Raw genomic sequence first — 16,882 nt, 5'->3', positions numbered from 1 at the left:
TGTTTAACGGCTCTCTGTAGCACTAAGAAAGACGAAATAGTCTTATTACTGCAATGTGTCAGTTTTAATTTCGCATTACACGGACGTATATCTTATTTCTTTAAATAATAGTGAGAGAAAAGTAATAACTATCATAGTGTTTCCCAGGAGTTGTGAGTTAAATTATTGTTTAGCTGTTGCATTTGTTAAGTGGTTGTATTTATACGGCGACAAACAGCAAGACGAGAAGCATGCAAAAAGCCCTGATGCAACTGTATACTGAGCGAACGTTTTTAGAATGCTAGAAAATGATCGAAAAAAACTTTATTCTTCAAGAAAACAAAAAAATCCATCCAACAGTTGTTGATGTCATCGCAAGTGCGTAATAAGGAAAGTTAGTGTGTCGCTGCCAGGCAATCGATAACGCATTGCAAAACATGAGCTATCGACGCCGGCGTGAGCACGAGGAGAAGAGAAGACAGATGACGGCGCGTGTTCCCCGCCGCAGCTCGCGGAGAAGCGACCAATGGCGGTCGCTTTCGCTGCCAAGTTGCGTCGAGGCCTTGTGCTTTTTTCCACGGAAGCGCACCTGCCATTGGCTCGTAGCTTCACTAGGCAGAGCTTATATAAAGACACGCAGAAATGTATACTGGTTCAGTCTTTATCACAGTTGTACCAGTTGAAGCTCTGGTGAGTACGTTGCGACTTCTTCGGTAGTAAGTCACTGGCTTTAACTTGTTGTTGGTCGCAGACGTAAGGTAGTATGTTCAAAGTGCGAAATTGCTTCACTATATTGTAAACCTACGTGACATTCCGAAGGTTGTTTCTTTCATAACATAGATGTCAAAGGGTATCGTTGATTCCAGCTGACTGATAATAAACGATTTTTCATCTGTGATTAATTATGGATGCCTGTGACAGGGATCAAAAACAATTATTAAATAAGAGGACTGGTATATCTCTGAAATTGGTGCTTTTTATTAACTCAAAAATTCTCGAAATCGTTGTAATACTTGCAACTGGTGTGAAGTTATAAGCAGCAACCGCTTTCATCACTCTCTGTTTGGGACAATATGTATCCTTCTTTCAGCACGGGTAACGATTGATTTTGTGCAATATATCATTATCAACAGAGAAGACTACATTGTTGATTAGGTCCTTATCACTTTCGACAATTTTAATATGAGTTTGTTAAAGACGGTCTTTAAAATAATACCACATGAAAACATGCTGAAGTCGTAACGTCAAGGGATATGGTAGGCCAGGAAATCAAACATCCTCTAACAATCCAAGGCTACTGTACAGAATTTGTCTCTCATCAACGAACGAATGCAGTTGCCCACAGTGTAGCTGAAAAAATTAGCTAGTTAAGATATTGGATACCGCTTCAACAAGTGAAGGTAATTTGCACCGTTAATCAAAATAAAGTTTCAGCTATTACAATCATGAAACAACACGAGGCAGTAAATTTGGTGGTCATGCAGTACTAGATCTTTTTGAGGCTTGGATCTGGACAATATGTGAAGATGACCAATCGAGGAAGTTTCGTTAGGAAGAGCTTGTACCCTTCCAAACGTGAAATAATCTCTTTGTCAAATAGCATACAGGGGAAATATCTCTGGAGTGAGCACTCCGTTCTACGCATGTCAACTGTGTATGTCACGTGACTTAAGATAACGCTATTTGTTTACGCGTTCTGCAAAGTTCGAATTCTTAATATGACATGTCTTTACTTCGTTTTGTACCATTTGTTTATTAGTAATAGGCATAAAAAAATTACTGGTATTTGAGCATCTGGAACAAATAGCATTTCTTTTGATGTGGCGAACACAATATGTTTATCTTTCATGAATTCTTCGACATGTTGTGTTATTTCAGCTGTCTTTTGAATAACAGTTTTAAACCTGTTATTATACGCGTAAAATGTGTATGACTGTTGAACATCTCTTTGCCTATCTGCAACAGTCATTACTCGTAGTTGATCCCAGTGTTGACACACATAATAGGCAACTGAAACCCATAGCTTAAAAATGTCCATTTCTTTTGATCTGATGAGCCTCAAAAGAGAATATATAGGAGTATGACGTTCTTCCTTTCGATGTGTTTCTGATAGCTTAAATCTACTTCATCTGTGGTAGCTTTTATTGTCTTAAACTGGAATATACTTATCATATTTTACTCTCTAACGTGAAAAAATGGTCCTGTATTTTATTGTATGTGGGCTCTACAATGCATGCCTTAACAGGTATGAGCGCTGCTTCATCTTAGATACTGTTAAACAAATCTACTGCAAGCTCTTTGCTTTCAACATTTTGCAAGGAGATAGTATGGACCAAAACAAGAAAAAATTGTCTAAAACGCGTACCTTAAAGAGCTATGAGCATCTGCTCAGTGGAAGAAATGTTTCACAGTAGCGAAGATGAGCAACTGCTCATAGCTCCCAACACATCCATGTTTACTGCACTTTTTTTGTTTTGTTCCGGACTAACACCACTGAAAATGAAGTAAAGAGTTTGCAGTAGAAGAGGTTTGTTTCACAGTTTAGAAGACGAGGAAGTGCTCATAGCTGTTGAGCTATGCTCTGTAGAGAACTTGTTCACTAGACGTTTTTGCTTCGAATGATCGTCCCTGTAGCATCCTTGTCTACTGAGCATTCGTCCTGGGATACTATGTATATACTTTTTATATTTGGGGCATATCTGGCTTTGTAGTACATTTATCAAGTTGTTTGATTCACATATTGATTATTCTGTAATTTCGTGGGCGCTTGTACATCGGCTGCTTTAAATAAATACGTCGAGCAAAATTTCGAGCTACCCTGAAAAAAGAAGAAAAATAATAAACTGAAATAAAATAATGAGCAAGAGGGTGTTTTCTTTCGGGACACTTTAAAACGCACTGGTCTGCTATAACTCGAGTCGCATTGCAACAACGGCAAAAACGTACTAGAAGAGGAAGTATAAAATCTAAAAATAATGACTGTTGCCCCAGAAACCTGAAAATTAGTACATATATGCTGTAGTACTTGTCGCGAAGAAAGTAAATGCCACCCGTTCTTCCTCCTCAAAGCTAAGAGCTTAATCCAAGTGCGCCTACGAAACGCCAACACCAAATGCACGGCCTATGTAAGGACAATTTGTCTTACAACCTGTGTAATCAGATTGTAAACCCACAGGGTTCTTTACAGATGAACCTTAGGCTTCCTGAGGTCATATGACTAGGGTGGCAATGTATCTTGACAACACAGAATATGTTTCTGGGCACCTGAATGCACACTCCACAGATATTTCTACTCTATGGCAAACAGCGTGCATTTGGGACTACCGTGTGGTTTAATTGGTTGCTGCAACTGCATCCGATATGAGTATCGTATGATGGATCCGTCATTCCTATAACGCTTTTTGGACAGACTTCTGGAGTGAGAAAGGAAATATCATTCGTATGCATTCGACGCCTTCGTTACTTGTTCTATGCTAATCGGTACGAGCCTTCATAACCGCAGTGTGTGTAACAAATCGTACTGACTGTTCTTCTATTTCGAGTTCTGTAGCTACTTTCACCTGTCATGGTGCCCTGCGGGGCAGGTGCAGCACCCACCCCTCCCCACCTCCTCCTTGACAGTAAAACAGTCTTCCCAAAGCTAACTTCCATCCTGTCTGCCACAGAGGCAGGCGTATTAGTTCGGCATAATTCTGAACGTTGGCAGAACGTGCAATGGACATTGACTAGCAGCAAAAGTAGCGAGAGCATCCGGACTGCTTCGCTATTCGCCTCAAAACTAGTGTATCGATCCCCCCTATACACCCCCCCCCCCCCCCCTCCCAGTGATCCCTTCCTTCTCTTCCTCCAGCCAAGATCATGGATACGCTCTTGCTACCTGTACGTCTGATGTGCCTCCAGTATATTGTTCACACATTCAGAAATTTCTTAACCTAATAGTGTTTGCAAAACTATATTCATTTGGAAAGTATTAAATCACCATACAAATGTGACCACTTTATAAGACCTACCTACAGCATACGTGACTGAGAAAGTAGTTTGCCTGAGATATGTACATATTATTTTGGTGTTAGGGAACCAACGTTCAGATTATGCTAATTCTTTCTATAATCACATTTTCAGTAGTTTTTAAGATTATCTGGTAACAAGAGGGAGAAAAACCTGATGAATTAAATGTACAACGCTGCTGAGAGCGTTGGGAATCCAAAGCCATTTGGAAATTTCAGCTGAAAGGAGAATATACGCGGACGGTGAAATGAGTTTGAAATTTCACGACAAAGGGCTCTGGGAACACCATCTGCTACTCAGTATCCATTAAATGCTCTGGCTGTTTTCGAACTCTTACTGAATTGATAAGTCGGCCTGTATAGTGGGGAAGGACGAGAGTTCGTTTTGCGAATATCATAAGTTTTTTTTTATCCAGAAGGGAAAGAGGGGGGAAAGAGGGGGCGTGGGGTGGAGGCGGGACAACTGCCCACCTCTGCCATTCACAGGGTGCGCCTACGTACACACACTCGCACACACGCACACACGCACACGCGCACACACACACACACACACACACACAGACACACACACACACACACACAATATTTTTCTGTGTTCTTGCATTGGATTGGCCACATGTCTTCTACATTTAGTTACTTATTATGTTTAAAAACAAACACCATCCGAACAGGCCTTGATGGCCCTACGGTACTGACACCGGCCGGCCGCCGTGTCATCCTCAGCCATTAGGTGTCACTGGATGCGGATACGGAGGGGCATGTGGTCAGCACACCGCTCTCCCGTCCGTTGTCCGTTTTCGTGACCGGTGCGTAACGTGTTCTTAGGCTCTAAAACACCGACACCATACATATATTCTTCTGGATTGAAGCTACTGCCGATAAAACAGAAATAGTTGTTTAGATCGCTTCGGCGAGCCTGTTCCACAATGCAACAGATAATTCAAATTATCACATCAGAATCATTCAAGTGAAAAATTAACAGTATCATGTTAGTTAAAAGGTCTCTGTCTCCATGCGCTCTTGCGGTCCAAAGAGTGGTCGATAGGTGCAAGAGGCAGTATTTACACTACAGGCCATTAAAATTGCTACACCACGAACGTGACGTGCTACAGACGCGAAATTTAACCGGCAGAAAGAAGATGCTGTGATATGCAAATGATTAGCGTTTCACAGCATTCACACAAGGTTGGCGCCGATGACGACACCTACAACGTGCTGACATCAGGAAAGTTTCCAACAGATTTCTCATATACAAAGAGCAGTTGACCGGCGTTGCCTGGTGAATCGTTGTTGTGATGCCTCGTGTAAGGAGGAGAAATGCGTATCATCACGTATCCGACTTTGATAAAGGTCGGAGTGTAGCCTGTCGCGATTGCGGTTTATCGTATCGTGACATTGCTGCTCGCGTTGGTCGAGATCCAATGACTATTCGCAGAATATGGAATCGGTGGGTTCTGGAGGGTAATACGGAACGCCGTGCTGGATCCCAAGAGCCTCGTTTCACTACCAGTAGAGATGACTGTAACGGCTGTAACGGATCTTGCAGCCACGTCTCGATCCCTGGTTCAACAGATGGGAGCGTTTGCAAAACAACAACCATCTGCAGGAACAGTTCGACGACGTTTGCAGCAGCATGGACCATCAGCTCGGAGACCATGGCTGCGGTTACCCTTGACGCTACATCACAGACAGAAGCGCCTCTGATAGTGTACTCAACGACAAACCTGGGTGCACGAGTGGCAAAACGTCATTTTTTCGTATGAACCCACGTTCTGTTTACAGCATCATGATGGTGGCATCCATGTTTGGCGACATCGCGGTGAATGCACATTGGAAGCGTGTGTTCGTCATTGCCATACTGGCGTAACACCCGGCGTGATGGTATGGGGTGCCATTGGTTACACGTCTCGGTTACCTCTTGTTCGCATTGACGGCACTTTGAACAGTGGACGTTACATTTGAAATGTTACGACCCTTCGCTCTACCCTTCATTCGATCCCTGCGAAACCCTACATTTCAGCAGCATAATGCACGAACGCATGTTGCAGGTCCTGTTCGTGCCTTTCTGGGTACAGAAAATGTTCGACTGCTGCCCTGCCCAGCACATTATCCAGATCTCTCACCAATTGAAAACTTCTGGTCAGTGGTGGCCGAGAAACTGGATGGTCCCAATACTCCAGTCACTGCTATTGATGAACTGTGGTATCATGTTGAAGCTGTATGGGCAGCTGTACCTCTACACGCCATCCAAGCTGTGTTTGACTCAATGCCCCGGCGTATCGAGGCCGTTATTACGGCCACAGGTGGTTGTTCTGTGTACTTATTTCTCAGGATCTATGCACCCAAATTGCGTGAAAATTTAATCACATGTCAGTTCCAGTATAATGTATTTGTCTAATGAATACCCGTTTATCATCTGCATTTGTTCTTGGTGTAGCAATTTTAATGGCCAGTAGTATATTAATGACGGCTGTAACGCGTGTATGATATATAGGCCTAAGGGAGGATTCTGTCCTGTATTTCTCCAGCAATCCTGAAAAACATTTTTTCATCACATGCGAAAGAAGCGTGATGTATCCTATATAAAGGCAATCTGGCAGTGGATATAAAATAGTTCAGTGTTAAGACGTCCCAGCAGCGTCGCGAGACTTGTCCTCCACTCAGATGTTGTAGCGGCCATAGTAGGGCTTTGCTCACAGACGCGATCAATGAGCGTAAATTACACATTAGTCATAGCGCACACCACTTTGTGCTTTACTGTGATGGCGAACGGTACTTTTAACACACTGATGTCTTACAACCAGCACAATGCTTAGTACGTTACGACGTCGTAAGCTGACATTTAGTGATTAACTTCATCTGTTGTTCTTGCTAACTGTTGCAGTTTCTACAGATCCGATGCTCGTCGCATCCGAGGAGAGAAATATATTATAAAATGAAATTTTGTGCGGTGTGTGGCTGTTTTGTCTGTAAATTACTTGTTGTTCCACTGTGTTTATTAACTAGTGGCATGAAAAGCTGTCGATGTTGTTAATCAATTGTAAAGCGGGAATTTCTTCATTACCCTGCTTGCCCGTGTTTTTCCTCCTACCAGGAGACGGGGACTTTCGAGTCGTCCCACTACAGCTCAGTTAGTAACGGCATTGTTTACGATAGACTGCGTGCGGCGTTCGTTTCCAGGTGTACCTTACGTTTTTAATCTGTCAGAAAACTCCATAACTTTGAGAAGCGTGTAGGAACAACCCTTTGTGTACGAGTAAACCATGCCTCGCTATAGTTCTTGCTCATTGTGTTCCATAGCTTTCATGGATCGCGGAAATGACACAAAATACGTGAAGTTCAGTTTCTTAACGGTACGACCGGTTTAGGTCAGAGACTATTTTGCAGTAAAATTTTTTGTCGTAGCAGGAGTTATATGCAGAGTAACAATTACTAAATTATATAAAATAAAATCGTCATAACTTCTGAACGATTTGTTTGCATTAGGACGTTCAAACTGCACGGTTGGCCGCGGGGTATAACGGGGATTAATATGCGCATAGGTTGGTTTAGCCCCCGTTCATTTAGATGGGGATTAGGTTCGCCAATACGCAAAACCAGCGCAACTGGTGGACTGAGAATCCGTATTTCGCGATCGAGAATCTCTTCACCCTCAATGTGTGCGATTTCCGGTTACAGAGGAATCGGTGCGGTACTCCTTGATGGCACAGTGACTACCGAACGGTACGTGAAGCTTCTGGAAGATGATTTTGTCCACAACACCACAAAACCCAGCACTACACTGCACCAAGCACTCGTCGTAGCCGTCTACACAAACCTGCCACATCGGAGGAAGGCAGCGGCAAACCACGTTCGCAAGGAGCTTGCCAAAAGCGGCAATCATGAACCTGCTCCACAACGCTCATGTCATTAGTATGGAACTACTCCGGCTTTTGAAATGCGCAAAACACTGTTTTTTCTTGTTTCCAAAATGTGTTTCGGCACCTCTGTGCCATCATCAGTGGATTTTGTTTATTGAAAACTGTAAGAAGTGAATATATTTTACGTTGTAACTGATCTAACAAAGTGAGAAAGTTTCTATTCGTTTTTCTCATTACCGTGATGTTACATTATACGGTTTTGTAGGACCATCTGTATGGCGTCCTGTACTCATTGCTTGTCATCTGCAAACCAAATGATATAAATGTGATTTCTTTAGGACTCACTTTATTAAATCAGTTATAACCTATAATATGTTCACTTTTTACAGTTTTCAGTAAACAAAACCCGCTGATGATGCACAGAGTTGACGAAACATGTTTGGGTAACAAGAAAAAACAGTGGTTTTGCATAAAAGGCGGAAGCTATATCCAATAATTAAACTGCAGACACGGAAAGAAAGACAAGAGCTGCAGATTCAAAAATATAAAATTATATCTTTGTGAATATTTTGTAGCTTTGTTCCCCAATTCGTAGGATACATTTGCCTTAATTATATGAGTATGCAATTACACATCATTACATCAAAACATTTACAGTTAAAGCATTTATTCACTCAACATATTCATGGCCTGTAAGTGCTCACTTCTAGACCAGCAGCTTTTATTAAAAGAATTTATTACGTAAATTATTCTTCTTCTTATTATTATTTCAATGTTGTGGCACTCGACTTATTGTCATTCGCCGCCTTTATTCCCAATACAATTTTGTCAAATCTGAATTACACTCGCGTAATTTTCTACACTCTTTTAAATGTTTGTTGTTCGTGATCGAACCAATCTTGTGGCAAAGAACAAATTCTGGAGACTGCAGTATGGAGATCATATGCAGGTGGGCTGCCAAAGAGCCGTGTCCAGCAGTGAAGCAGAATATGAAACTTCCTCGCAGATCAAAACTGTGTGCCGCACCGACACTCGAACTCGGGACCTTTGTCTTTCGCGGGCAAGTGCTCTACCATCTGAGCTACCGAAGCACGACTCACCACCCGTCCTCACAACTTTAATTCTTCAAGCAGAATATGTCCTCAGCTTCTCTTCTCGGTCCATAGGACACTACAGAGTCCCGTGCGTGTGAGGCATGAGAAGGTAGCCTTCTTATGGTTCATCCGCACGGGGTCTCGCTTGCTACCTGATAAATTATCTCAATTTTTTACATGAATGGTACGACTTTCTCGTACGCAATCAAGGTATAATCTGATATTCTCGTTTGTATGGGGCATATTAAGGCTAATTAATTTTATGAAGAATCCATCTTAGTTCCTTTCTTTTTTTTTATCCGGAGGATGGGATTTGAATCCTGAAACCTGGGTCATGTGTTCGATTTTTTTAATCCGAATAAAGCATTTATCAAGTACAACTGGAGCGGATTTATTCATCATGAAAAATTTAGCAACAGTTAAGAATAGCCCGCGAAAAGTTTACTACCGGCTCTCCATTAGTTTTTTTCCAGATCTTTCCCTCATGTGAAATTTTATTGGATCATTTTAATTCTTCTTGAAATATATTGTTGGTTGGTTGGGGATAGGCAACCACACACTGAGGTTATCGGTCCCATCAGATTAGCAAAGGAAGTCGGCTGTGCCCTTTCAAAGGAACCATCTCAGCATTAAAAATGTGTTATTAATAAACCGTTTCACTGCAAAATACGACAGTTAGTTTCCCCAATCTGTTTAATTTTTGGTCTTTTTTGGCCAGAAAATCTGAAGTTTTATTACAATCTGAGCCACAGTGAAATGGTACCCACTGAACTACAGTTGTCTTGTTCTTCTGTCTGGGCTCCTTTAACGTGAACGATTTTTTTCATCTTGTGTGCTGATAACTGCGGATATTACTGCTATGGAATCACAAAATACAACTTGTTTTAGACTGTGCGTACACAGTCGTTTAGGTGACTTGTTGCAGTTCTCGTGGCTTCAATTTCACCTTCCAAGTGCAAACGGTGCAGTCTTAAGGCTTGATAGAAAGAGAAAATTTTGCTGCATATTCTTACGCTACCGTTTCCTTCTTTTTCCGTTAATTAACCATTTGTGTAGACTGGAACCACTGAACTTCAGTGTATCTCATTGTTTCCAGTGCTGTAACTCTCATCATTAGTTTATCTGCTTCATTTTTTTAAATTAACCATTATATCCAGCTGGTAGTGAAACTAAATGGTTCAAATGGCTCTGAGCCCTATGGGACTTAACATCTGTGGTCATCAGTCCCCTAGAGCTTAGAACTACTTAAACCAACTAACCTAAGGACATCACACACATCCATGCCCGAGGCAGGATTCGAACCTGCGGCCATAGAGGTCGCGCGGTTCCAGAATGAAGCGCCTAGAACCACTCGGCCACTACGGCCGGCAATTCATGAAGTGCCTAGGACAATGAGAACTCCATTTTGCAACAGTATTCCTAACGTTTGTTGCGGCAGTGTGTATTTTTATTTATTTAATCGTAGGGCTAGGCCCCCCGTCGGGCAGACCGTTCGCCAGGTGACGGCCTTTCAATCTGACGCCACTTTGGCGACCTGCGCTCGATGAGGGTGCTAGGATGATGATGAGGGCAGCGCAACACCCAGACCCTGGGCGGAGGAAATTCCCCGACCCACCCGGGAACCGAACACGGGCCCAGAGGACTGACAATCCGTCACGCTGGCCATTCAGCTACCGGGGGCTGACAGCAGTGTATAATAATGACTTGCCACTCAATATTTGTGAATATGCAGAGGTGGTTCTTTCTGCTAATGATACAAGTACAGTAATCACACCCAACAAACAGGAACTAGCTGAGAAAATTGTAAATAATGTCTTTCATAAAATTACTAAGCGGTTCTCTGCAAATGGACTCTCACTAAATTTTGAGAAAACACAATATATACGGTTTTGTACAGCAGATGTCGTAATAACATTGATACCTATAAACTTTGAACACAAGTCTGTTGGTATGGCAGACTATTTAAAATATCTGAGTGTGTGCACTAAAGAGAAGTTGGATTGGAAGAAACACGTTGATGATCTGCTGAAACGTTTGAGTTCAGATACTTGCACTATTATGGCTATTGCAAAGTTTGGTGATACAAGTAAATTAGCCCACTATGCCAATTTTCTTTCACTTCTTTCATATGGCATCATGTTTTGGGTAATTCATTATTAAGAGAAATAGTATTCACTGCACAAAAGCGTGCAATCATTATAATTCTTGGACATATGGAAGCAACTAAGGATACTATCAGTACCTTCACAATACACATATTCACTTTTGAAATTTGTTGTTAATAACCCATCCCAAATCAAAAATAATGGCAAAGTGCGTAGCTGCAGCACTAGAAGAAAGGATGATCTTCACTATCCTTGGTTAACTGTGACTTTGAACAGAAAGTGGTGAATTATGCTGCCACAAAAGTCTTCGATCATTCACCAAATAGCGTTAAAAGTCTGACAGATAGACAACCAGCATTTTAAAAATTATTCAGAGAATTTCTAAACGACTGTTCCTTCTACTGAGTACATGAATTTTTAGATATGAAGTAGTAATTGTAGAAAACAAAATTATTATATCGTGTAAAGCAATCTTGTGTTAAACTGACACGGTCCCCATCATTACGAAATGTCGCATTCATGAGCTATGGAACAAGTATTAATGTAATGTCCATTAAAAAACGAGGACAACGAAAAAATTCACAGTTTCAGAACACAGAAAACCTTATACTACTTTAATGTTCGAAATGATTCCACATCTTTTTAATTTCTTCTAGATAAAAACTCAATATAAAGCACATATAGCCGTATATCTAAATGGTGTAATATTAGTTTAATAAATGCTGGATAAAGCAGCGGTTCCAAACATTCAGATCATAGTTGGCATCACAGTAAATAACTACAACCATCTGTAGGTTTTCCACACAAAAAATATGGCCCTGTCAGTGCGTATTGATTTACACATCAATAGTAGTCAGTGTGGTCTCTACCGCCCACTAATGGTCGTTCCAGCTTTGATGGTGGGCGGCAGGCGTTTTAAAAACATTTTCACAAAGTTTTTCATAAGAATGTGACAAAGCGAAACTTCGTGGCAGATTAAAACTGTGTGCCCGACCGAGATTCGAACTCGGTCCCGAGTTCGAGTCTCGGTCGGGCACTGCAAGGAAGTTTCATATCAGCTCACACTCCGCTGCAGAGTGAAAATCTTATTATGTGCAAGGTATTTGGTGAGTAACTACAGTGAAGGCCCAAGGAAGCTGGTCCACCTCCCTAATGGAGTTAGCCGCCCCCCCCCCCCCCCGATAACGCAGAATTGACGTAACACATGACTCGACTAATGTCTGAAGTAGTGCTGGAGGGAACTGACACCATGAATCCTGTAGTGCTGTCCATAAATCCGTAAGAGTACGAGAGGGTGGAGATCTCTACTGAAAAGTACGTTGCAAGGCATTCCAGATATGCTCAATAATATTCTTGGACGTGTGGGGTGTCGCATTGTCCTCCTGAAATTGCCCAAGTCCGTCGGAATGCACAATGGACATGAATGGATGCAGGTCATGAGGCAGGATGCTTACGTACGTGTCACCTCTCAGAGTCGCATCTAGATGTGTGAGAGGTCCCATATCATTCCAGCTGCACATGCCCCACACCATTATAGAGTCTCCACCAGCTTGAACAGCCCCCAGCTGACATACATGGTCCATGGATTCATGAGGATGTCTCCATACCCTACACGTCCATTCACTCGTTACAATTTGAAACGAGACTCGTCCGACCAGGCAACATGTCTCTAGTCGTCAACTGTCGAATGTCGGTGTTGACAGGCCAGTGGAGGCGTAAATTTTTGTGTCGTACAGTCATCAAGGGTACACAGGTGGACCTTCGGCTCCGAAAGCCCAGATCGATGATGTTTCATTGAATGGTTCGCATGCTAACAGTTTTTGATGGCCCAGCATTGAAGTCTGCATCAGTTTGCGGAAGGGTTGCACTTCTGTCACACTAAACGATTCTCTTCAGTCGTCGTTGGTCCCGTTCTTGCATGATCTTTTTCCAGTCACATCGATGTCGGAGATTTGATGTTTTACCGGATTCCTGACATTCACGGTACACTCGTGAAATGGTCATACGGGAAAATACTAACTACATCGCTACCTCGGAGATGCTGTGTCCAACGCTCGTGCGCCGACTATAACACCATGTCCAAACTCACTTAAATCTTGATAACCTACCACTGCAGCAGCGGTAACCGATTTCGCTTCAGTGTATTATTACATGCTTTAACTTCCTGTAACTCTGCTTTGTAATTTTTATAAACTAATGTCACCGCCTTACTTATAAATCACCATTACTGTGGTGACGGTGAACGTTAAAAAAATTTTACTAGCGACAGGTAAAAAATATTGACTATCTGCGTTAAATATCAACAGGTGTGACAGAGGCGTACTTCACTTACGCAGATGTTGGACATGATTGTTGTATTCAGGGAAGCTCGATTTTCCGCAAAGCTCTTTTTTCGGAATTTCCTTCGATAGAACATACATTTTGAACAATGAACATGTTACAGTCTATACGTCCATCGGTACACTAGGGACCCGTTTATTTTGGCGGCTGGGTGGCAAAAATTCGACAGTGCTCTCGCTTTCCTACAACGAGAGTACATTATAACAAAAGAGACAAGTGAGGTATTCTTTTACTACAGTGACGAGGCAGCTTTAACCGTCAACTTACCAAGATGTCTCGCCCTCCTCCCCCCGCCCTCCCCCCCCCCCCCCCCCACCCACCCAACCAGGACTCAGTTCAAGGCCTACGACTACCTGACTATCTTTGTGCAAACAGACGACTGGCCAGCATTCTATGAGTTACAATTTTTTTTTTCCTTCCAAATATCGACTTCAGTCCACCTGCCATCGATTCTTCTGAGCAATTCTAATCTTTTGAAAATACAAGAAATTTTACGTTACAATAAAGAAATAGTTACCTTTAAGCATTTTAAAGCTAAAATAGGTGTTAACGTCGAAATAGTCTGTTTCAGGCGTTATAAAATCAATACTTTTTAGGTTAATTAGTCATGAAAAAGGTAAGTACAAGTTTATTTGCAACAAGAAACTCAGGAAAAGAACAAGTTTTAACATAAGGGTCCGCACTCTACTAATGAAGTACGTTTACCCCTTTGGTAAGTTAGTTAGTGTTTTTTTTTAACGTCCCGTCGACAACGAGGTCATTGGAGACGGAGCGCAAGCTCGGGTTAGGGAAGGATGGGGAAGGAAATCGGCCGTGCCCTTTCAAAGGAACCATCCCGGCATTTGCCTGAAACGATTTAGGGAAATCACGGAAAACCTAAATCAGAATGTCTGGAGACGGGATTGAACTGTCGTCCTCCCGAATACGAGTCCAGTGCGCTAACCACTGCGCCACTTCGCTCGGTTACCACTTAGGTATCCAAATAATCTACCTTAAAAAATATTGAGTTTAAATTATCAGTCGCTGTGTACTTTCTGTCAGATTTAGTTCTGTGTTCGACACGGTCTCAGACTAGTCGTATCAGCTGAGCTAATTATATCGAAAATTGAAGTTTCAGAATCTTGCCTCCTATTAGAGACAACATCGTACAAGAGCTTCCTCCACATGAAATATACATATCTCGACTTTTGCTTCCTGATCTCAAAATATTCTGTGAGGCTCCTAGCCGGCCGATGTGTCCGAGCGGTTCTAGGCGCTTCAGTCTGGAACCGCGTGACCGCTACGATCGCACGTTCGAATCCTGCCTTGGGCATGGATGTGTGTGATGTCCTTAGGTTAGTTAGGTTTAAGTAGTTCTAAGTTCTAGGGGACTGATGACCTCAGATGTTAAGTCCCATAGTGCTCAGAGCAATTTTTTGTAAGGCTCCTCCACAGTCTGTTTAATTTTGAGATAATGAATTGGGAATGATGTAGGATACCTCTCATGTTACGTCTCACGCTCTGGCTGTTCTTGCTTGGTTTGCGTACGAAGGGACTTGCGAGTATCTTGGCAGGCTAAGTCAGTTTTACTGAACGCTGTGCAACACTTCAAAGTGACACAGATACTTGACAGTATTCTTCAACACAGTCATACAACGGTCGGTACAGCGTGCTATTTGAACGTCCTTATGGTTGGAAATCTACTTGTCCCCCTATGTTCTTTCAGCTTCCCAAAAGAGATGGAAATCGCAAGGTGTAGGATCTGGACATCCTGATCACCATCACACATGCCTGTGCGACGATGGTCCAGTTGTTGACACCATTTCACTACCGCTGGACACGACATTGTATTTGCTCCACATATCGGAACTATTTCATTGTGAGTCTGTGTCAGTTTAGAAGTTTTGCCCACAAGACTTGCACTGCCGCGCATACTTCAGCCTTGTGGTCCGTTACAAGCTGTCGCGCCATTTCATTCCCACACTCTGATGCACTTGTTGTCCGTACTGCAGCACAACCACAGTCTAACATAGTCTTTTTTTCTCACTGCTGTCGGCTGTCAAGTGACACTTCTGAGTACGATTTCGGGTGAGTACGAATACTATGATTTATATTGATTCGTAACATATCTTTTACAATAGAAAGCGTATGTAGTGCCATCAAAATCGAAAGTAACTCAAAAACGGCACTACATATCTCATTCTTTAGTTTCTTAAGGACCCTGGGAGGTATGAAACTGTAGATTACAGTACTGTTTCTCTTCGATTCTTTTGTATTATATGGATACTTATTGAAGATAGCCATTCTCCTTCAATAACAAAACATTGCCAGCAAACACTGGAAGACCGACCTTTTACAGAAAGCAGGGAAGAAACCAATTCCACAATTGTTGCTACATCCGAGCCACAAACGGCAAAGATATTCAACATATTCGCTTTGAAGCAAAAGTAATTACATTTACAAAAGTATTCGTATGTCAGAAATTCGAATTAAGTCTAAGAATAAGCGAATCATTGGACTCCATATTAGAAAAAAAAAATATGCGTCTAGGGAAGCGCCAATCACAATAAAAAAACGACGTACAGCAACAGAAATATATGCTTCTTGGGCATTAAATATGTGTTTATATTCTCTTGCTATCAGTGAAGTAAGCTGTGGTTATTCACAAATTCAAAGAAGTTTTTTCACGAACAAATTGTAGCCTACGTCACTGAATCACTGAAATTCGACTGTTTTTAGATTTATATCACGATAATTCATGTTCCTTGGTAATTTAGTAATGCACGGAACCCAAAAATATAACAGTCTTTTTGTTAATTAATCATTAAAATAAGCCGCGCGGGATTAGCCGAGCGGTTTAGGCGCTGCAGTCATGTTGTTGGGTTGTTTTTGGGGAAGGAGACCAGACAGCGAGGTCATCGGTCTCATCGGATTAGGGAAGGAAGTCGGCCGTGCCCTTTCAGATGGACCATCCCGGTATTTGCCTAGAGTGATTTAGGGAAATCATGGAAAACCTAAATCAGGATGGTCGGACGCGGGATTGAACCGTCGTCCTCCCGAATGCGAGTGCAGTGTCTAACCACTACGCTACCTCGCTCGGTCTGCAGTCATGGGCTGTGCGACTGATCCCGGCGGAGGTTCGAGTCCTCCCTCGGGCATGGGTGTGTTTGTTTGTCCTTAGGATAATTTAGGTTAAGTACTGTGTAAGCTTATGGACTGATGACCGTAGCAGTTAAGTCCCATAAGATTTCACACACATTTGAACATTTGAACATTAAAATAAATAAAATATACCTTATCCTTCGACACATGTTACTGTCTACTTTCTCACCGCTTGGAGCGCTGGTGTTGCTCTAGCTGTCAAACGGTAATAACTTTCACACCAGAGAATGTGTATTTGTTCGACTGTGGCAGAACTGTGTCTGTCGGAACCCAGAACGTGTACACTGTTTTGACAGTTTCACTTACTTTCTACATTCCCTTTGTATGAAAGGTCACGGCCCATTCCTTTGCCATGT

The 16,882-nt window shown here is 42.2% G+C and overlaps 1 protein-coding gene across 1 annotated transcript in view; it reads left to right on the top strand.

The window, feature by feature from the left end:
• Nucleotides 1–562: 562 nt before the first annotated feature.
• LOC126284887 (uncharacterized) overlaps nucleotides 563–16,882 on the top strand; it is a 55,794-nt gene continuing 39,474 nt past the window's right edge. Inside the window, exon 1 of the mRNA XM_049984145.1 lies at nucleotides 563–669. The gene's annotated coding sequence lies outside the window, so the exon portion shown is untranslated. The remainder of the gene's footprint in view (nucleotides 670–16,882) is intronic.

This window comes from Schistocerca gregaria, chromosome 1 (genome assembly GCF_023897955.1).
Source record: "Schistocerca gregaria isolate iqSchGreg1 chromosome 1, iqSchGreg1.2, whole genome shotgun sequence".
Classification (NCBI taxonomy): domain Eukaryota; kingdom Metazoa; phylum Arthropoda; class Insecta; order Orthoptera; family Acrididae; genus Schistocerca; species Schistocerca gregaria.
This window is presented reverse-complemented; position numbering and strand designations above follow the sequence as displayed.